A 13,997-nucleotide genomic window follows, 5' to 3' on the forward strand; every position below is an offset into this window, starting at 1 on the left:
AGCTACCCCCAAAATTCCCCTGGATGTTTCAGTCTGGCTCTGATACTTGATTGCAGCGTCTTTCCTAGAACTGTTCTTTCATTGCCCTTCCACATCCTCCCAGGCAGAGGGCCTCCGCCTGTTTATTTTGATCTTGCGCTGGTCTGTTCAGGCTTCTTAGTGTCATGGGGGCAGGTTTGGCTGCTTTGTTGTTCTATGTAATGTTTCTTTAGGTTGCCCTCTTTTTCTCTTCCCAGATGGCGCCCGTATTATCCTCAGCCGTGGAAGTGGTATTGGTGGCATCCTTAAAGTATGTCCTATGTCACTCCATCATCACTTTACTAGATACCATTGTGTGGGATTAATTCTGCAGTGTGCAAAACTCTAAAGTGCTTTGTTAAATCCAGGCTGGTCTGATAGGACTCTGGAGAGCTGAGTTCGAATCCCAGCTCTGCCATGTTAATTCTGTTAAGTATCAGAGGGGTAGCTGTGTTAGTCTGAATCTGTGTAAATAATGAGAAGACCTGCAGCACTAAATCTGTTAGTCTATAAGGTGCCACAGGACTTCTTGTTATTAATTCTGTTGTATCTCAATTTCCCATTGTTAAAATGGGGATACAATGAAACCTTTCCAGTTTTCATATTCCCTACTCAAAACTCCGGTCATCTGAAGAAGTGGGCTGTGCCCACGAAAGCTCATGATACCATCTACGGCTGTGTCTACACTGGGCCACTTATTCTGGAAAAGCAGCTGCTTTTCTGGAATAAGCTGCGAGCTGTCTACACTGGCCGCTTGCTTTTCCGGAAAAGCAATGATGATCTAATGTAAAATCGTCATTGTTTTTCCGGAAAAACTATGCTGCTCCCGTTTGGGCAAAAGTCCTTTTCCGGAAAAACTGTTCCAGAAAAGGGACAGTGTAGACAGCACAGTAGTCTTTTCCGAAAAAAAGCCCCGATCATGAAAATGACGATTGGGGCTTTTTTCTGGAAAAGCGCGTCTACATTGGCACGGATGCTTTTCTGGAAAAAGTGCTTTTCCGGAAAAGCATCCTGCCAATGTAGACGCGCTTTTCCGGAAATACTTATAACAGAAAAACTGTTCCATTTTAAGCATTTCCAGAAAAGGGTGCCAGTGTAGCTGTAGCCTAGATGTTTTGTTAGTCTATAGCGTGCTACCAGACCATTTGTTGTTTTTTTCTGTAACAGACTCACTCAGCTACCCCCTGAAGCTAGTGAAACCTTTGTTATCCAGCACTCTGTTACCCAGAAAACTTGTTAACCAGCATTGCCCCCAGCCACAATACTGTCACTTCTTCAGGCGCACAGGTATAGCTTGGTTTACCAAGATTGGCTTAACAATTGTTTATTTAAGAAGTACTAATCATCTTTAACACAAAATAGAAATGTGAGACCAATTGCCTCACACTACAAAACTACCAATATTAAAAAACTTGAGTTTTAATATTATTGTCCACTGGTTTTTCCCAGCTTGATGGGACTCTCAGACAACCGGAATTTTAGATAACCGGAATGCCCTAATCCCTGAACGTGCCGGATAACATAGGTTTTACTGTAATATAACTCCCTTCATCAGGCTTTCTGGGGGCAGGGACTATCTCTTCCTATCCCAATACATAGTGCAATGGGATCCTAAGGAGCAAGGATAAGGATTGATCATTATCTCCTTTTGCAGAATTAGTCTTTAAGATACACTGGGGCATCAGAATTATTTTGTGGAGAGGCAGCTGTTCTCCGGCTGCCCCAAAGTCCTTCCTCATCCCTGTTTCTTGCCTGCCCTTGGAATGCTCCTGTCTGTGCAGACAAAGGAAGCAAACCTCTCGCAGAGGGAAGAATGAAGTGGCCTAGCAGCAAAGGTTAGTTTCCTCTGTTAAATGGAAATGTGTTTATAAGCCGAGAAAAATTATTCCTGGCAGCTCAGTTTTAAAAAAAAGAGAGAGAGAGGGAGGGAGAGAGAAAGGGATTGGGTGTGAAGTAAGGGTCTGATGACAGGAAAGGTCTGGAGAAATGGTAATCAATAAATATAAAGTTCAACCTCATTTCTCTCCTCGGGGCATGCTGAATCAGGTTATCTGGGATCTATGCTCACACCTCCCGGGGGTGCAAGACACCAAGGTTCTGCCCAGCCATCAAGAAGAAGCCGACGTCTTTCCTTGCAACCACACGCATAAGTGAGGTGAGGTTGAGTGCTCCGGAAAAGCAGTTAAGTGGCATCCCACTCCAGCATGGAACGGATACAAGATTCCTTTACGCTTTCTGTTCTGCATGGTTGGGCAGCGCTGCCCGGTCCTGTAAAACCGCTAGCAGTTTCCACCCCAGAAATGGCTGCCTTTCAGCAATGGGTGAAGTGATTCTCTATTCCCTACATGCCGTCTGGGCGGAGACACTTTAAACTTCTTCCACATACTGCCTTGGAGAACAAATGTGTCTCGACCCTGTCAGGAAGGTAACAAGAGGGTTGTTTGGTCTCTGTGACAGCGAGGATGTGCTGTGCAGGCATGTCTCTGTCAGGCATTGGGCTGGGAGGCAGTAAAGTCTAACGGATAGACACTGGAATGAAAGTTAGATCCTGACTCTGCCACTGCCCCCACTGTGTGACCTTGGGGAACTCACTTCATCTCTTACAGCTCACTTACAGCTCCGTCCCAATGCCCGGTTCCCCAGAAGTAACCCTGCCTCAAGAACTGGCTGTAATCAGAAACCAAGACAAGGAGAAATGCTTTTGCTGCGTCCCCAGCTTCCTCCCCCAGGACCGCTGCCTCTACCTTGTGTACCCAACACTAACAAGAACACAGCACGTCTCCCCAAGACGGATCATTTTCTTGCACATGAAGAAAAAGAACTTGGAAGATTCTACACCGCAGTGCCATGAGGCAACAATTGCCGCTATGTTGTGTCCATGTACAGTGTCTTGTCCAAAAGAGCTTTGAACTCTGTGTGGACTTCTGGACAAGACGGCAACAGAACAGTAACAGGGTAACCGGCATCCTTCCCACAGCGCCCAGGCCATCTGCCTGACAAGAACAACTTTTAGTTCCATCTCAATAACTTTATCGGCATGACAAAACACACAGGCGTTGCCAAAATTAATACATCCCGTCCCTGTTAATAATACATCATGTACTGGCCACCTGGGCCGAAGTCAATCTGCTTGCTGATATGGCTCCCATCACCATTGTCTCCGAGCCGCTCACAGACATGAATGAATTGATCTTCACAGCACTTCAGGGAGGTAGGAGAATAGCGTTATCCACGTTTTACAGAGACATGGCACGAGGCAGTGACTTGCCCATGGTCACATGGGGTGCCTTTGGTTGGGCTGTACGGGGCTTTACGCCCCCACCCCTGTACTGGATTTTTTTTCACGGCTCCTGCCAGTGAAAAAGTCCAGAGAGGAATTAACGACAAGCCTTTATGGCAGTTTATTGAGACAAGATTATACAAGCGTTAAGAGTGTGGTGTTTTAGATGCTGCTTGTAATTATTAGAACTGGGAGTAGGGCCGGCCCGAGCCATTTTGGTGCCCTGGGCCCCAGGTGTGCGGCGCCGCCCCCAGGGCGCATGGCCCCACCTCCGGGCACATGGGCCCGCCCCCGGGACACACAGCCCCGCCTCCGGGTGCTCGACGCATGCGCGGGCCCACCTCCGGGGTGCATGGGCTGACGCACGGTGCATGCGCTGTCCAGTCGGCCTGGCCACCGCCGATGGCGCGCAGCCCAGGACCGCCCAGGGCGAGCTGCGCCTGGCCATGCAGGGCCCTGCAGCCGTGGGGGGAAGGGCGCTGCTGGCCGGTGCTGCGGGGGTTAACACAGCCCCCGCCCCGGGCAGCTGCTGCAGCCTGCTGGGACCTGGGCGCCCCGTATAGGTTGGTGCTCTGGGCAGCTGCCCGGCTAGCCCACCCCTTCGTCCAGCCCTGGCTAGGAGCATTGGCTGTTGGGAGTCTGGAAGCACAGGAAACAGGAAGGAGGGGAGAGAAGATAGGCAGGGGGCTGAGTGAGAGCTACTGAGGAATGCAGCAGCTTTGTAAAGAGGCTCCACTTTTGGTAAATAAAGGCCAGTTGAAGTTTGTTAGTACCTTGCTTGCATGATACAACATTTTGGCAACGAGGATGGATCTTCTGCCTCTGAATCCACCTGCAGGTGAGTCTCCAATTGCTTTTACTGCCTGGATTCATATGTTTGGGTATGTCTACACCACAGCATTAATTCAAATTAACTTAATTTGAAATAGTTAATTTGAATTAAGCTAATTCAAAATAACCCATCTATACAAAAAACTATTTCGAAATAGCATGTCCACACTGAGGCTATGTCTAGACTGCAGGCTTCTTTCGAAAGAGGCTCTTTCGAAAGCATCTTTCGAAAGAGCCTCTTTCAAAAGATCGCGTCTAGACTGCAGGCGGATCTTTCGAAAGAGAAATCCGCTTTTTCAAAAGAGAGCACCCAGCGAGACTGGATGCTCTCTTTCGAAGACGACCTCTTTACATTGAAGAACGCCTTATTTCGAAAGAGGAACTTTCGAAAGAAGGCGTTCTTCCTCGTAAATTGAGGTTTACCGCCATCGAAAGAAATGCCGCGTTCTTTCGAAATAATTTCAAAAGAACGCGGCTTGAGTCTGGAGCAGGGGAAGTTTTTTCGGGAAAAGGCTACTTTTCCCGAAAAAACCCCTGAGTCTGGACACGGCCTGAGTGGACCCTGAACTGAAGTTAAGGCTGGCCGGAACCAGTGCATCAGGTTAGGACTTAGTGTGTGGGGCTGCTGCCTGAGGCTAACTGAGCTCCGTGTTTAAAGTGACCCTACCCCTACCCTGGACAGACAGTTCTCAGGATTCCCCGCTTGCTTGTCTACCTCGATGAGGGACAGCAAAGCAGTCCTGTCTTGGAGTGCCCTGAGTGCCTGCACTTGGGACACCACAGCACTTGGCCACATGGAGCCAGAGCTGCCCCTGGGTATGCCGGTGCGTCTCGTGGGGTCGTTGCCATCAGCCTGGCTGCACTTGCTGCAGGCTGCCATCCGGGGTCTCCATCGGGGGGCTGTCAGGATTCAGGAGGCCCTGAGGGAGAGCGTCCACCCTGAGGAGCCCTCAGAGCCACCCCAGTCCTCCCCACCGGGGACTTGTGCCCCATTCCTCCCTCACGTCCTTCCACTTACCCCTCCCTAGCCCCCTTCCTGATATCAAACAAAAGACACGTATGTTCAAAAATAGAAACTGGGTTTATTGAACAAAACAAGGGGGGGGATTGAACCTCTGGGGAGACTGGGAAAAGGAGGTGGGAGAGGGGGAGAGAGAGCATGGGAGAGGGGAGGGGGAAACCTGGGAGGAGGGAGCTGGAAGGGGGAAGCCAGGGGAAGAAGGGGGAGGGGAAGCTCAGGGCCTAGGGTTGGGGGGTCTCGCCGGACCAATTTTATTTTCATGCAAACCTGGTCTTGGGTTCGCATGTGGCCTTTGGTGGCCAGGCTGGCATCTATCCTGCCATAGACGGCCGCATTCCTCCATCTAGTGCCGAGCTCATGGACATTGGGGCATCTCCCCCAAACCTGAAGAAGGTCCATGATCTCCACCCTGGACCAGGAAGGCACCCACCTTCTCCAGCCCCTGTCAGGCTCCTGGGAGCTGGCAGACTGCTCCTGGGGAGCGGTGAAGGGCTGGCTGACAGTGGCTTCTCATGTTTTGGGGCCATTGGGTCAGGGGCAGTGACTGCTGGCTCTGGGATGGCAGGCTTGTAGCTGGCACAGGCACTGTGGCCAGAGTCTAACCCTTTAATGGCTCCGGGGCTGGAGGAGAAGAGAGTAAGTTTTCCTGGTTGTGCCCAGAGTGGCCACCAGGGCTCCCTGGGAAGGGCTGGAGGCCCCCTATTTCGAATTAAGTATCTACACAACACTTAATTCGAAATAGCTATTTGGAAATTGGCATTACTCCTCATAGAAATTAAATTCGAAATAGCAGTTTGCATGTATAGACGCTATTAAAGTTAATTTGAAATAACGGCTGTTATTTCGAATTAACTTTGCAGTGTAGACATACCCTTAGAGACTTATCTGCTTGCAATCAGAGCTACAGAGATTTCTGAAATAAGAAAGCGTGCTCTACTAATCCAGGGCCTTGTTGCCAACTTTGTCCACATATTTACTCTAGTGACACCATCACTGGACCTAACAATGTCAGTTGTATGATCAAGAACACAGATCCTGTCCATCCAGAAATATAATTTATGCCATCATGTGCCAACAGCGACCTTCTGCTATGTATATTGGACAGATTTCTCAGACACTTCGCCAAAGAATTAATGCCCACAAATCAGACATCAGAAATCTTCACAAGGAAAAACCAGCTGCTTTTCATTTCAACCTACCTGGACATAGTCTTAACGACCTTACTACATGCATCTTATTCAAAGAGACTTTAACACCAGATTACAGAGGGAAACTTCAGAACTTCCTTTCATGCTTAAATTTGACACTTTATGAAAGAGCCTTAACAAAGATGCTAATTATCTTAACCATTACAAAGATAGCTTCCCATTTATCACCCCTGATTAGCCATTCATTGACTCATAAATAGCTATTCCCTCCCTCGCTCTCCCTCACCCCACCTTCTATACTAAATCTGATTTGTCAGTTTAATAACGTGTCACTTTTTTCATTGTATTCCTTTGGTATATATGGTCATGCCAATTCTCTTCCAGAATATGATCTGAGGAAGTGGGTCTGGCCCACGAAAGCTCATCACCTATTAAACCATCTTGTTAGTCTTTAAAGTGCTACATAGCTTTTCTTTTTGTTGGAGCAGAAGGGCAGTGTATATTTTACACTTTTCCCCTTGCAGACGATAAATATGAGACTGCACTCACTGCATTAAAGAACTTTTTTGTGCCAAAAGTGAATGTAATAGCTAATCGCTACAGATTTTGCCAGCGTGAGCAAAAACCAGGGGAGACTAGAATGCAGTATATTTCTTCTCTGATTGTAACTTGTGACTTTGGGAATATGGCAGATGAGATGGTTAGAGACCAGCTCATTGAGAAAACTACCATGCTTCGTGTAAGAGAACGCTTGCTTCTAGAACCACAACTTACACTGGAAAAAGCAATAACCATTGCTACCCAAATTGAGTCAGCTATAGAAGAAGCCAAAATAATGAGCATGGATACAGGAGGACCTGTCCAGTCTGTGACTCCTTTGCAGAAAAGTCCACTGTCACTGAAGACAAACAATTACAAGGAGGAAGTTAATCAAAACCCACAGAATTGGCAAATGCAAAGCACAGCAAAACTTTGGTGTGGACAATGGATGCACAAGCTAGCTTGGAAACTGTGAAAGACTTGATTGTACATAGTCTAGTACTTGCACTATTCAGTCCTGCATTGCCCACAATTGTGACTATTGATGCTTCCGATTACGGACTTGGGGCTGTCCTCACACAACTTCATGAGGACAACACGGAGAGGACTGTTGCATTTGCTTCAAGGACACTGAGTGTTGCTGAGAGAAAATATTCTACAGTTGAAAAAGAAGCACTTCCTTGTGTCTGGACTACTGAAAAATGGAGAACTTACTTGTAGGGCCGCACGTTCAAGTTGCGCACAGACCACAGCCCTTTGACAACATTGCTAACCACAAAATGCCTAGGAAGAGTAGGAAATCGTATTGCTAGTTGGTCTGCGAGACTATTCTCTTTCAATTATGAACTGGAATATAAGCCTGGAAACCAAAATGTGATAGCTGATTGCCTTTCTTACCTGCCTTTGTCTTCACCAGATGGTTCACCGGAGGATGAGGATGAAGTAGTTGCTCTTATTACAAACACTCTTACTGCAATAACAAGAGAGCAATTCCAAGCTGCTTGTTTGGCATGTCCAATTCAACAAAAGCTATGGGAATTTCTGACAAAGAGAAGGCCCAGTAACTCTAAAAACCTTGATCCAGTTTTGCTGCCTTATTTTAGAATTCGGGATGAACTTTCTTTGATTGATGGCTGTGTACTACGAGGTACACACTGGCGACTTGTGCCAGAAGAATTACAGTCAAAACTTATACTCCTGGCACATGATACTCATCAAGGAATTGTCAGAACCAAACAACGACTACGGGATCTGTATTGGAGGCCAGGGATGGACTCCCAAACTGAAGCAATCATAAAATCCTGTGTCACTTTCCAAATGCATGATAAGACAGCAGTGACATGTACCCCACCATTACAGCCTGTTCCTCTTCTTAATTCTGCATGAGAAAAAGTTGTGATTGACATCGTAAGACCCTTTGATACGTCACCAATTGACTGTCTTTATGCCATTACTTTAATAGACTATTTCAGTAAATGGCCTGAAGTAGCATTTACATCACAAATCTCTTCTGCTACAGTAATTAAGTTCCTCTCTACAGTTTTTAGCAGGGAAGGTAACTCCAAAGAACTGGTTTTGGATAGTGGGAGTCAATTTATTTCCCTGGAATTTGAAACTTTTCTAGCAGAGAGGAACATTTTATATAGAAGATCATCCCTGTATTACCCTCAAGCCAATGGGGAAATTGAAAGGTTTAACAGAAGCTTGAAAAAGAGTTTGCAAACTGCTAAACTGGAAGGGTGATCGTGGCTAAACTTCACTACTGATTTCTTGCAAGCATACAGGGCTACACGATATGCCACAATACAAAGATCACCCGCAGAGTTACTGCATGGAAAACAGATGAAAACTAAACTGAACATTGCTGGATTGTTAAAGTCCAGACCTGATGCACCAAAAGAGGATGATGTGAGAAAAACAGTTGAAGCAAGCAAAGTATAAGGCTTTCACAAACAGCAGGGTGCTAAGGAACTGAAGTTTTGAGTGTGGTTCCTTCTTTAGAGTAAGAAAACCTGGAATTCTGTGCAAAGGGGATTATAAATTTCACATTGCCTCTTAAAATCATTGAGAAGAGGGAACCTTGCACCTATCGACTTTCTGATGGGCGTGTATGGAATGCTTCTTATCTTGCACCTGCCTATGCACCAAGAGGAGATGAGGCCAACACCCAGCCCGTGTTGGATGATTTCACTATAGTACCAACAAAACAAGACATTGCCCTAGAACTGGGGTTTGAGAGACGGTCTGTCAGACCCAGACAACCACCTGTCTGGACTAGAGACTATGTTATGTAGTATTTACAGTGTAATATTTCTGCCAACAGTATAGTGGCTTGTTCCATATTTGTTGCAGTGGTTAGAACAACAATGTTTATTTTATAATTAAAAGCACTTCTTAAGAGAGGAGGGAATGTGGGCTGTGTCTACACTGGCAAGTTATTCCTGAAAATCAGCCATTTTTCTGGAAAAACTTGCCAGCTGTCTACACTGGCCGCTTGAATTTCCGGAAAAGCACTGACGATCTAATGTAAAATCATCAGTGCTTTTCCGGAAAAACTATGCTGCTCCCGTTCGGGCAAAAGTCTTTTTCCGGAAAACTGTTCCAGAAAAGGGCCAGTGTAGACAGCACAGTAGTGTTTTCCGCAAAAGAGCCTCGATCGCGAAAATGACGATCGGGGCTTTTTTGCGGAAAAGTGTGTCTAGATTGGGCCACAGACGCTCTTCCGGGAAAAGTGCTTTTCCGGAAAAGCATCCTGCCAATCTAGATGCGCTTTTCCGAAAATGCTTTTAACGGAAAACTTTTCCGTTAAAAGCATTTCCGGAAAATCATGCCAGTGTAGACGTAGCCGTGGTATTTTAGATGCTGCTTGTAATTATTAGAACTGGGAGCATTGGCTGTTGGGAGTCTGGAAGCACAGGAAACAGGAAGGAGGGGGGAGAAGATAGGCAGGGGGCTGAGTGAGAGCTACTGAGGGATGCAGCAACTTTGTAAAGAGGCTCCACTTTTGGTAAATAAAGTCCTGTTGAAGTTTGTTAGTACCTTGCTTGCATGATACAACAAAGAGTTACCTCAAGCACATAGATTCGGTGTTCGACGCAGCGATACATTAGAAACTGCACATGAATCTGTTTCACAAACATACACAAACAGTACCTGTGCTGGCCCCACACTGTCTAACAGGGAAGGTTACCAATTCATGGGTGTCTTCTCCTGGTCTGGTCTTCTCAGCCTTCTGGTCTGTCCTCCCAAGGTGAGGTCTTGAATGTCCTCCCACCGGTCTGCTTGGTCGATCTTGGAGCCTTTGAAAAGGTGATCCTGACTGGTTTGGCCAAGAGGGTATTAAGTGCAGCATGGCAGCTGCCCCTGCTCCCACTGCTGTGCACCTCCTGCCCTTTGCCTTGGAGCTGCCCCTCCCCCTGGGAGCCTCCTGCTTGTGCAGATCAGGGGAGGGAGAGGAAGGTGCTGATGTCAGGGTGCCCCCCCCAGCCTGTATTCTATCTCCACAGAACAGAGGGGTGGGTACGATAGGGCTTGGGATGGAAGGAGTTTGCTGGCTGCTTTCAAGAGTGGTGCATGGCTAGGCAGGGATGAGCCTGCCTTAGCACCACTGCACCGCCCCCCAGGAGCCACCTGAGGTAAGCAGTGTCCAGCTGGAACCAGCTCCAATCTCCTGCCCCAGTCATGAACCCCCTCCTGCACCCTAGCACCTGCCCCAGGCTCAGCTCAGAGCCCCCTCACACTGCAAAACCCAAAGACCAGAGCCTGAGCTGCAACCCTCTGCCTCAGCCTGGTGGAAGGAAGGGACAATGGGGCGGGAGGGAGGAGTGAGCAAGGGCGGGGCCTCGGAGAAGGAGCAGGAAGGAGGCGGGGCCAGGGTATTTGAGTCTGAAGTAGGTCCTGGACTGTATTTAAATTCAAAAAGTGTTTTCATGCTTTAAAAAGTTGGAGACCACTGATATAGGTGGAGCAGGAATAGAAAGAAAGAAAGAAAGAAAGAAAGAAAGAAAGAAAGAAAGAAAGAAAGAAAGAAAGAAAGAAAGAAAGAAAGAAAGAAAGAAAGAAAGAAAGAAAGTGAATGAGGATAAAGAGAGAGCCCTCTGCTGAATGAGGCAGAAGCAGGACACATCCCCCAATGCTGCAGCTCCCTGTTGCATCTTTTAGAAGCTGGACCACAAGTTAATCAGCAGGAGGTGTTTCTGAGTTGCTGGGTCTGACAGAGACAGCTAACTCCTCCTGCAGTGTGGGAGTCTCTGGGGAGATTTTTTTCTTCCCCTCTGAGCAGGGGGGGAATGCTCTATCCCCTCACACTGGAGTGCAGGACTTCTGCTGTATTCAAACACTGGCGCAAAAATGCAGGGGACCCACCTTCAGGCTCTGGGTATGAAGGGTTGAGTTAACAAGGAAGGTTTGGAAACAGACTCTGTGGGCTTGGCCTGCCGCACGGACGTTGCCCGGAGCGGGGGCTGAAGGATCGGGTTTCAAGTTACTCTTTCAATGAAATGATTAAATGTTTCATTCTCAATAAACTCTCTGGCCTCTGAGGGCGCCCAGGTCCGTGGCGGGTAACTCCCCCTCTGGTGCTGCAGCCTTTTAACTTGATCACGTTGGCATTTGTTGGCCCGGAGTCACTGCTGTGATTCAAATGCTCCTTGCCTCACTAGTCTTCCCATGCCGCGGGGGCAGATGCTCCTCTGTGCCGCTGGTCCTTGGCGTGGGTGAGACAATTGGCATGGCATGTCACATCACTTCAGAGCCTCGTGTGTTGGAAGGTGCCGGGCGGTGACCTTGGAAATCATTGGGGCAAAAGGGAAGGAGAGAACAAAGTTCTAGCCTGAGGGTCCCGGGCTGCCTGGCCCCATTCCACACTCTGCACCGCAACTTCTCTCACTAGCCTGTATCCCACCGGCATCATCTGAGCTCCCATTGCCTCTCCCAGGTCCCAGCCTGTTGGCACCATTATGGTTGTTATTACCATTGGTTGTTTGTACTATTGTCAGCCCTAGAAGGCCCAGATGTAGCCTCATACCCCATTGCTCTAGGCGCTGTACACACAGAGATGGTCCCTGAGCCCCAAAGAGCTGATCCTCTCAAGAGACAACACCTGGATGCAGATGGACAATACTGGAGTGCCCGCCTGGCAAAGACACATGTCCAGCATATGTACGCAGCTGCCTTGCAGCATGCATCCTGCATTTGGCAGAGCTAACTAGTTCTGCCCACCCTGAGTGGTAGCTTACTTCCTAAGACATTCTGTAATGGGAGCAGCTGCCCCACTCCAGCCAAGAGAGGTTAAAGTCGTCTGTGCGGAGCCCCGGCCAATCAGGAAAAGGTTCATAGGGAGCCAATCAGAGGCTGGCTTACTGGGGTAGCCCTGTTTATAAGGAGCTGCTCAGTAGAGCAGAGGGCATTTGGGTCCTGACCAGGCAGAGGGCAGGGCTGACTCCCTGAGAGAAGCACCTTAGGTGGAGCAGGCTAGGCAGGCTCACGGTTGCAGAGAGAAGGGCTCCCATCTGATTCCTGCCAGGCTGTCGCCTTGTCACAAGGGCCATGAAGGTGCAAGACTCACGGGGAAGTGGTCCAGGAGCGTGCGCAGCCAAGGGGGAGTGAAGAAGGACGGGGCAAGGCTGCTTCCGGAGGTTCCCTGGTTCAGGGCCCACAGTAGTGGGAAGGCTGGGGTCCTCCCCCTTCCCCTTGCACCACATCTCGCCACCACAAACTGTTGCCTTTATAGACTTTGGCTTGCCCCTGAGATGCAGGGATAGACCTTGGCTGCAGTGGGCCACGGTGGCAGGTGTGGGGCTGAGGAGTGCTGATACCGCCCAGATGGGGCAGAACAGACTGGTGGGCACTGCCAGAGGGCAGTGTCCTGACACCGCAGTCCAGGGTGTGACATGGGTCCAGATGGTGGAAACATCAGAGCAGACAGTGGCGACTGGCCACAAGGCAGTGCACTCAATGGTCAGAGCTAATTCCCCGTATGACCAGCAGGAGGCGCCGCGGTGATGAGTCGACCCCCTCTTACATGCTCACAGGATCTAATTCCGGGTAGCATTTTGTCTCCCTCTCGTGCCTAGAAGCTACATTGATGTTTATGAGTATGCTATTGCTCCCGTGGTCCCTTAGTTTATGCTGGAGGTAAATGCCCCCCTTGAATTTATTTTCTTGCTTTCCTAAGGGGGGCATGGTCCCAAGAGCCCCTAAGTCCATATCACTGTTCGCATCTCACGTCTTGCACTGTGGCGCTTCCTTTCTAGTCACATTCATCTGTTTATTTTTAATCACACCTATGTGATGAGTCTATGCATCTTGCCATGTCCCTATAAACATGTTTTCTTTTGAAATGTATCAATGAGTTTTCTTGGCGCTCAGCAGGAATTTAATTGTGACTGTCTCTGAAATCTACAGAAGGGACCATCACAGGTAAAGAAAGGGCTGGTGCTACATGATCTTGAATAAGCACCATCTGTCATATCTGGCCTTTTACTGTTATAATAGCACTTATGATTCCAGCCAAATGCTGTTGAATCTGTCTGTGACTTAATTAGCCAATAATTTCTATCCCATCTCACTATGAAAAGCAATAAACAGGTTCTACCCACTTAGCTAGTGCTAAGCTAATGCTGTGGATTGTGGCAGCCATGAAACAATGACACTGAGGCCTGAAGGGGAGACCTAGAGAGGATCTAGACAAAGCCACATTGCACAAAGGATGTGCTGATTGGCACAATCCAAAATATGATGGAAAGAGGTGGAATGGAACAGAGAGCGAATGAGATGCTTTCAGACTCTTCTCTGAACTAGGCTGAACCTTTCTCCAGCAAAACTGAGGACCACAGGTGTGAGAATGAGAGGCCTGAAGTACAGGCAGTCCCCGGGTTACGTACAAGATAGGGACTGTAGGTTTGTTCTTAAGTTGAATCTGTATGTAAGTCGGAACTGGCGTCCAGATTCAGCCGCTGCTGAAACTGATCAGTTTCAACAGCGGCTGAATCTGGACGCCAGTTCTGACTTACATACAGATTCAACTTAAAAACCCCAGGCGTCCCCAAGTCAGCTGCTGCTGAAACTGATCAGCGGCTGATTCCAGGAAGCCCGGGGCAGGGGCTTCCTGTAGTCAGCCACTGGTCAGTTTCAGCAGCGGCTGAATCAGGACTCCTGG

This window comes from Pelodiscus sinensis, chromosome 25 (assembly GCF_052426305.1).
Source record: "Pelodiscus sinensis isolate ZL-2025 chromosome 25, ASM5242630v1, whole genome shotgun sequence".
NCBI lineage: Eukaryota > Metazoa > Chordata > Testudines > Trionychidae > Pelodiscus > Pelodiscus sinensis.